Source organism: Mauremys reevesii, unplaced genomic scaffold, assembly GCF_016161935.1.
Source record: "Mauremys reevesii isolate NIE-2019 unplaced genomic scaffold, ASM1616193v1 Contig4, whole genome shotgun sequence".
Lineage (NCBI taxonomy): Eukaryota > Metazoa > Chordata > Testudines > Geoemydidae > Mauremys > Mauremys reevesii.
This window is the reverse complement of record NW_024100851.1, coordinates 1,444,765-1,453,395: the sequence shown is the minus strand read 5'-3', so window position 1 is coordinate 1,453,395 and position 8,631 is coordinate 1,444,765. Positions and strand designations below refer to the sequence as shown.

General features: G+C 53.4%; 1 non-coding gene across 1 annotated transcript; it reads right to left on the bottom strand.

Moving 5' to 3' along the window:
• Positions 1 to 228: 228 nt before the first annotated feature.
• On the bottom strand, positions 229 to 300 carry TRNAA-UGC. Its single transcript has one exon. It is a non-coding gene; the product is annotated as a tRNA-Ala (tRNA).
• Between the last annotated feature and the right edge of the window lie 8,331 nt (positions 301 to 8,631).

Here is an 8,631-nt window from a genome sequence, read left to right as displayed (position 1 = left end):
ACCTTTCCCTCCAGTGCTGGAGGATTCGCCCTTCTCATCTACCATTGTCCCAAGCAGCACAGCTGGTGGGAATCTTAAATGTACCAAGGTGACTTAGGAGCAGAAACTCCACCCTGACCTTCCATGCAATTGGCACTTGCCCCTCATGAGCAGGATTAACATTCCTTCAGGGAGACTGGTGGGCCCCATCCCCTCTGGGGATGAGCAAAGCAGCAGGGTGAAAAGAATTGGAGATGCTGGGGATTGAACCCAGGACCTCATATATGCAAAGCATGTGCTCTACCACTGAGCTACATCCCCATATGGGCCATGTGTGCTATAGGTTACACTCAGAGCCCTAGTTCCAAAGCACCTAGTGACCTAAAAGCAGCATGAGGGACACATTCCCTGCTCTGAGGCCAAAATAATACACTGATGATAATAAGAAGTATATAGAAAGATTTTGCAGTCACTATGGGCATAACTATGATGATTGTTTCGTGTTTCACTCTTAATATCTGGCACCACCACTGCCTTTCCCTTTAGTCTTGCCGTTAACAAAGGGTAAAACTAAACATTACTTCGGATACAAGGGAGTGTTTGTGTTCATTCCTGTTAGCTACACAGGGGTTTGATGTAGCTGCTTTCAATCCTCTGGTTCTGCCGGGATAAGTAACATTTCAGGGTGTCACTGAACTGAAGAGAGGAGATCATTTTTTGACAGGTTACGCCTACTCTTAAGGGTGTTTGTCTGGCTGGCAGCCCTGGTTCCCAGGTCTCTCCTGAGGGAAGAAAGTTTCTGTGCAAAATACTAAAACTTTTAACAGAGAGGAGGTAAAGGCCATGGCAACATGATGGGGCCAGTATGTACCACAACATGGTTCTTCTATGTGGGATGACTCTGAACACTGACTGATCTCCACTCCCTTGGATTTGAAGAGATGTTTAGTTGTGCACCTGGGAACCTATAAGGCTGAAGCAATTTTATGGATGGTGACACTACGATTGAAGGGTTATTTAATGTTGTAGAAATTGTTAAAAACAGTGAGCTTAAATTGGAACTGCCTGTTGTTAAAGGCTGGTTTCCCCACATCAGTTCCATAAGCTCTGCTAGAAACACCCTGGGTTCTCTCCTGCCTCGGTGGGAACTGCAGGGAATCGTCCCCTGCTGCCCTTGGCTCCAGGCTGGTTTTTCTGGGGAGAGGACGTGGAATTGGTTTGTTTGCTGTTGAGAAGGGAGCCAGGCCAGTTCTCAGGGAACGAGAACTCCCAGCATCTTCCCAGCCCAGCCCAGGCTGCTGCCCTGTCCCAGCCTCTGTTCCCCTGGGGGCCCTGCGTGTTTGACTCTAGAGCAGGCCGGGAGCAGCAGCTGAGGCAGAGGACAGCCTGGGCCGGGCAGATAAGAAGGAATTTAGCCAGCAAAAAAGGTAAAATGGCAGGGGAGTATTACCGTGGACTCAATGGCATTTCTCCATTGGTCTGTCTGTTTTGGGGCAGGGACAATAACACGTCCTGCTGCATTTGTTATTTCAAAGGGCAGTTTAGGATTTTCATTCTCACACATGGTGCACAAACAGAGGCGGCTCTAGACCCCAGCGCGCCAAGCAGGCGCTTGGGGCGGCCATTTCCCGGGGGGGCGGCATTTGGCTCCGGTGGAGCTCCCGCCGGCATGCCTGCGGCAGGTCCGCTCGTCCCGGGCTCCGGTGGACCTGCCGCATACATGCCGGCAGGAGCTCAACCGGAGCCGCGGGAAGAGGGGACCCGCCGCGGGACCGGGGAAGGGCGGCGCAGCGCTCCGCGCTGCTTGGGGCAGCCCGATTCCTAGAGCCGCCCCTGTGCACAAAGCAGGACTCAACCTTTGCTGTAAACTAAACAAGCTGCTCACAGATTCTGGCAGCCACAATGAGCATTTGGGTGAGAGCTCAGACCTGCCCCTGTCCCAGAGGGAGGGGGGTCATCTGGGACGGGACTGGCCCACTGACCTACCCGCTCCTAACTCCCAAACATTCAGTAACTCTGTTATCAGTGCCTGTGAGTGTTATTTAAACCATAAGAAAAACCACACTGGGCTGGACCAAAGGCCCATCTAGCTCTGAACCTTTTTTTCTGACAGTAGCCAATAGCAGGTGCCCCAACAACCAGTCAACAAGGCACCACTGGGAGTTGAACCTAGGATCTCCTGTTAATGAAACAGAGGCTTTAACCAGCTAAGCCATGGAGCCTGTACGTAGCCATAGCACACTGTCTGCCCACACCTGACTCCCTGCCATCGCCACCAGGGCCTGACAAGTTTTGCTTGTGTTTGGATTCTGCAAAGCAGAGGAGCAGGTGAGGTTTTCCTTGCAAGTTGTGTGTGAGTGAATCTTTGGCCAGGTCTGCACTACAAAGTTGTTTCATCAGAATTATATTGCTCAGGTGTGTGAAAAACACACAACGCTCTCTCGGTCGGCAGCTTGTGGCTGGTGCACACACTGCAATGCCACGTCTGGCGACAAAACTGCCCTGTTTTGGTGACAAAATAAAATGACTTCAATGAGAGGTCTAGAGCTTTTTGCAGCAAACTTAAAGTAACAGAGTAAATGCTGCTGTTCATTATATCACCATAACTGGCCTTCCCAGTATCCCACAATGCCCGCCGTGAACTCGCCTGCCCTGCACTCCTGCTACAGAGCCATGGGCCCCTCCCCTTTCATCGCTCTGGGAAGTTCTGACAGCTGAGCCTGCTGCTCTGCTCCGGCAGCCAGGAGCAAATCACTGCCGTGGATGCTGCTCTCTCCCGCCCTGCGAACAGAGAGCCGGGTGGTGGGAACTTCCTGTAGGGGGGCCACTAGCATCCGAACTGTGACACACCCATGACACCCCTTCCCTCGAGGAGGCTCTTACCTTCTAAACAGGGATGTCTGTTTTCTAGTAAAATCACTAAAGGGAAGGAGAAAACTCAAAAGAGGTTCCTCCTGGCGCTCACGTCCATGAACCCGAATACTCTCTCAGTCCTCAGAGAGATACCTGGAGAAGGAGACTTGCTGAAGCAAAGCCACAGGGGTCTCTGAGGTTTCCCTGGCCCCTCGCCCCTGTCCTGCCTGGCTGATGTCAGCATCTCTCTGTGAGGTCACCACCTCCCCACCACCTTCGACCAATAGTCTGAGGTCCTGCAAAAGGCCTTTGTGATGTCACTGCCACACCCCTCCCTTGCTGTGCTAATGTCCTGCCCCTGGCCAGGCACTTTGGAGGTTTGAGCTACTCCCTGTGGATCACCCCACTCAAGGAACGTTCGTTCTAGGCAGCAAGCCGGCTAGACAGGAAAACATCAGACGCTGCTCCCAATGCTACACTCAGTTTTTCAGAAATTATTCGACTTGATGGCCAGAAGAGACCATTAGAGCATCTAATCTGACCTCCTGCATATCACAGGCCTCCTGTATGACACAATAGCTACTTTTGGGGCAAACACATTCCAGAAAGGCATCTAGTCTTCATTAAATGACATCAAGAGATGGTGAATCCACCACTTTCCTTGGTAGCTTGTTCCTGTGGTGAATCATCCTCGCTGTTGAATATTTGAATCTTATTTGTAATATGAATTTGTCTTTTTTCACCTTCCAGCCACTGGGTTTTGTTATGCCTTTCTCTGCTCGATTCAAGAGCCCTTTAATACCCAATCTTTTCTCTCCATTAAGGCTCTTCAACACTTCAATGAAGTCACCTTTCAATCTTCTTTTGATAAGCTAAACAGGTTGAGCTCCTTCAGTAGCTCACTAGAAGGCATTTTTCTTCAGCCTTCAGAACATTTATTGGCTCTTTGGTCATCAGATTCCTGAACTGCAGCTGGATGTGGTTCTTGTTCTTCTGCAGAGCACAGCTCCTGGAGAAGAGGGATCTGCGAATGTACATTTGTATGATACCTTTGTTTAACTGATGAAAACATAAATTGACACTTTGAGGATTGAAACTGATTTCAGCTGATGGACAGCTTTGCTAGGTTTTTATGCATTTGGACAGCGAAATGTTGAGTGTTTACATTCATATCAAGCACTCCTGTATAGAGGAGCCCCTGAACATAATGGAGAATGGAAATGAAAATGTTTTCCTTTTTTTTTAAAAAAAAGAAAGAGGGTTATAAGAGAACACGCAGGTTTGAACTGAGGACTATTTGAACTACAGTCAAGCATTCTAACACTGAGCAATATCCTCATGACAACAGGACTATGGAATCATGATATCCAGCACTTTGAAGGACAGACCCTGCTTCATCAAGCTCTGTTGCCATTCCCAGACCACAGGTGGTTTTAAAAATGGGGTTTGATTAAACTTCTTAAATGTGGCAAACACCACAGCTTGCACACCCACCGATATAGCTTCTCCCACTGACAGAGCTGCCACCTCTTGGGAAGTGGATTAACTACACCCCCAGGAAAACTCTCTCCCCTCAGTATAGAGGAGTGGTTCTCAAACTGTGAGTCAGGACCCCAAAGTGGGTCATAACCCTGTTTTAATGGGGTCGCCAGGGCTGGCATTAGACTTGTTGGTGCCTGGGGCTGAAACCAAAAGTCTGAGCCCCACCACCCAGGGCTGAATCCCTCAAGCTCTGGTTTTGCCCTCCCCTAACTAGGGCAGGGCTCAGGCTTTGTCTCCTCTGCCTGTGCTCAATGTAGAGGGGCTTGGTGCGTCTTTCTAGGGTCAGGTAGTAAGTTGGGGTTTTTTTTGACAGAAGGGGGTTGCAGTGAAAGGAAGTTTGAGAAACCCTGGCATAGAGCCTCTGAGTATGTCTAGACTTGGCTCCCTGTGGCAGATCAGACACTGAAAGTGCAGCCATGGAGACACCACACACCAGCCTGGCCTAGCAAGCAAGAATCAAACCTCCACAGACAAATGCCTGTTGCTTTCTAACCCATCTCCCTAAGCCCTCAGCCACCACCACTTAACAAAGGGGCTTTTCTACACGATGGTTCTGTTCTCACTGAAGGGTCATTTCCAATTGTTTGCTCAGACCAGCATTAGGGAAAATGGTGCCCTGGGCAAAGCTTGTACTTTGGCACTTCCCCATTGCCCCTGGACGATCCCCACTCCCCCTTTACCGCTAGCTCGTGCACTCCCAACCCTTGCTCCTCCTTCACCCCTAACTCCTGCCCCCTCCTGTGCCCCCTTTGCCCTTAACTCCCTGTGCCACCACCCATTGCTCCTCTCCTGCAGCCCCTTCACATGGCTCCAGTGCTGGGGGGCCTGCACTTGTTCTCCCTTTCCCTGGGCTTTGGCATCACTAGCCCCTGCTTAGCGAGTAGGGTTCAGTGGTCCCCAAAATGTGGGGCATGACTCCTAGGGGGACACAGAGGAACATTCATGGAGTCAATGAAATCAATTGAGCTTCTTCAGTCTCTCGCTGCAGACATTTCCCTTGTTTTTAAAGGCAAAAATCCTGATCTTTCCAACGGGAGCTGCTGCTTCAATGTTTAGTTTGGGGAGGGATCTGGCTGCACTCAGAGATCTGCCCACGGGTTACAATCTGCGATCCGAAGGGTCGAACGCAAACAGCGTTTAGATGGGACCGTTAGTGCCGCCCCCGTGTGGCCAAAGATCAGAACTGACCAGCAGAGTTTACAGCTGGAGCCTGGGACGCTCCTGAACAAACTGGGCACAAAGCCTCTCGCGTGGGATCCTCGCTGTGCAGCCGGAGGCGGAGGGAAGCTGATTGTCAGGGCTCAGGGCAGCTCCCTGCCAGGCTGAGCCGGTGTCTGTGCTAAGCTTGGCATCAATCAGGTGATTCTGGGAAGTTCGGGGTCCCCGGGCTCCCACAGGAGGGTGAAGCAGGTCACCCCTGGAGCAGGTTAAAGCTGCAGGGTGACAGTGGGGTTGCTGCCCCTGTGAACAGCTGCTGTAGCACCGCCTGGGCAGGACAGGGAGAGCCAGTTATACCCCCCCCCCCAGCCTGTATCGGGGGATGGGAGCACTCACACCCTGGGGACCCACCCACCAGAGATCTACGGTGGGGAGAGTGGCACCCACACACCCAGGATGTTGTGGTGGGGGACAAGGGCATCCACACTCCGGGATCCTCTGCAGAGGGATGGACACCCACACATCCAGGATTCTGTATGGGGGGCAGAGGTACCCGGACACCTGGGCTTCTGGATGGGGGATGGGAGGCACCGAAACATCCGGGATCTTACCTGGGAGGACAGCGGCGCCTGCAGCTCGACATGAGACGGGGGCAAGGGGAGAAGGAGCATTTCCCAGTTCCAGGCTGTCCCCGTCTGGCCAAGGCACAGAGCTCACAAGCAGAGTTTAAAGCTCCAGCTGCCAGGCTGCAAAACAAGTTGGGCTCCATGGCTGGTGCCTGTGATCCCAGCTCCTGGGGAGGCTGAGGCTGGCAGATCACTTGAGCTCAGGAGTTCTGTGCTGCAGGGGGCTGTGCCGATCAGGTGTACGCACTAAGTTCAGCATCAATATGGTGACCTTGGGGTCTCCAGGTTGCCTAAGGAGGGGTGAACCGGCCCAGGTTGGAAACAGAGCAGGTCAAAACTCCTATTCTGATCAGTAGTGGGATTGCACCTGTGAATAGCCCCTGCAGTGTAGCCTGGGCAGACAGTGAGACACAGTCTCTTTTTAGACACCCCTACTCCACAGAGCCTGGATGGGGGGATGGGAGCACCCACACGCTGGGGAATCTGACTTGGGGGGAGGAACGCACCCAAGCAACACGGATCTTGAAAAGAGGAACAGCGACACCCCCACACACCACAGAGCCTGGATGGGGGCAGGGGAACCACACACGGGAGCTAGTTCATGGGGTGGGGGACACACCCATATGCTCCATTGCACCATTCTTAATGAGAAGAACAGGGGCATCCGCACAACACAGATCCTTAACGGGCGGGGGGACACCCACACACTCCACTATTAACGAGGAGGGACAGGGGCACCAGACACCCCCAGTAGCATGGAGAACCCCCACATCCACCGGATCCCTCATGGGGGGTAAGACAGAGGGGATTGTAATGGGGCCCAGCACACCCACGCACCAGGGATTGTTAAGGGTTGAAGGGACAGGGACACCCACACACACTGAGATCACGGCCTTGGAGGAACGCAAACCCTCCACAGAAGGACCTGGTCTGTTCCATGATGGCAGCCCAGCCTGGGTGAGTCAAAGTCTCTTTTTATACAGCCACGCCCCAGAGATCCTGACTAGGGGGAGAGAGACACCCACCCACCAGAGATCCTTAATGGTCTAGGGTGCACCCACACACCAGGGATTCTTATGGGTGGGACGAATGGAGACGGCCAGACATACTGAGATCACTTCCTCCCAGGAGCCTGGGCCAGACCGGGAGACACAGTCCCCCTTTACAGATCTGCCAGACAACCTTCCTCCCACCCCCTCCACACAATGTTCTTATTTGGAGGTGAAGCCAGGGAAATCCCATGGAGGATTCTTATCTGGGGAACTGGGGGGACCCACTTACCACCAGAGATTCTTAAGGGCAGGAGGAACAGGGACTCCCACCTCTGTAGCATGAGGGTGGGTCGCCTGCTGGGATCATCGGGGCATATTTCAGCTCGTCAGCTCCCTGCCATTGCCTTGGGGGCCCCTTGTTCGCTGCCTCTGGTACCCAGTTTAGCCTCCTTCCTGAGGGCTGAAACGCTTTGATCTATCTAAGGTGTGTGGGATCAATGTGTGTCATGGTGTAATTCTGTGTTATTCGGGGTCAGACTAGCTGAGCTAATGGCCCCTTCTGCCCTTAAACACCCTGAAAACATTTCCCTGGTTTCTCCTTGCGCCTGACAGACACCACGGTGAGGGGCCCAATAGAAGATCCTGGACACAGCGCTCTGGCTCTTACGTTACTTGGGGACGTCAGCGCTTTCCTAGCAAAGCTGCTGCTAAAGCGCTGGATTTGGGGAACGGTTCGGCTCCGGTTCAGAGATCTGCCTGCGGGGTGTGAACCTGCCACGAGGAGCGGGAAACGCAACCAGCAACGGGAGGCGTTGGCTGAGCTCCAGGCTGCCCCCGTGTGGCCAAAGCTTAGAACTGAGCAGCAGAGTTTAAAGCTGGCGCTGGGAGGGACCTGAACACGTGGGGCACGAAGGCTCCTGCGTGTAACGCTTGTTGGGTGGGCAGCTGAGTGTAGCTGATTGCCGGAGTTCAGGGCTGCACCCCGGGGTGCTGAGCAGGTGTCTGTGCTCAGGTTGGCCTCGTTATGCTGGTTTCTGGGAAGTTTGCGGCCACCAGTTCCCCCTAGGGAGAGGGGAGCCAGGCCAGCCCAATAAAAGGAGGCTTTCAAAACTCTGTTACCAATTGGCAGTGGGACTGCCCCTGTGAAGAGCCGCTGCAGCCCCGCCAGGGAGAGCCGGTCTCTCTTTATGCAGCCCCCCCCCCCATTCCTCAGGACGAGGGTTGTGCTCAAAGATCTGTGCCCCGTGTTTTCACCTCCATGTGAAGCGCACAGTGCAAATAACCTTCAGCGCATCAGCTCAGTTCCAGGCTCCACTTCCACCCGCTCTGAGCACAGAGCTCCCAGGCTGAGCCTGAAATTGGAAGCGGGAGACACTGTTAGCAGCTGGGCCCTGTGGCTGGTGCCTGTGATCCCAGCGCTTGGGGAGGCTGAGGCCGGTGGATCGCTTGAGCTCAGGAGTTCTGGGCTGCAGTGGCCAGGA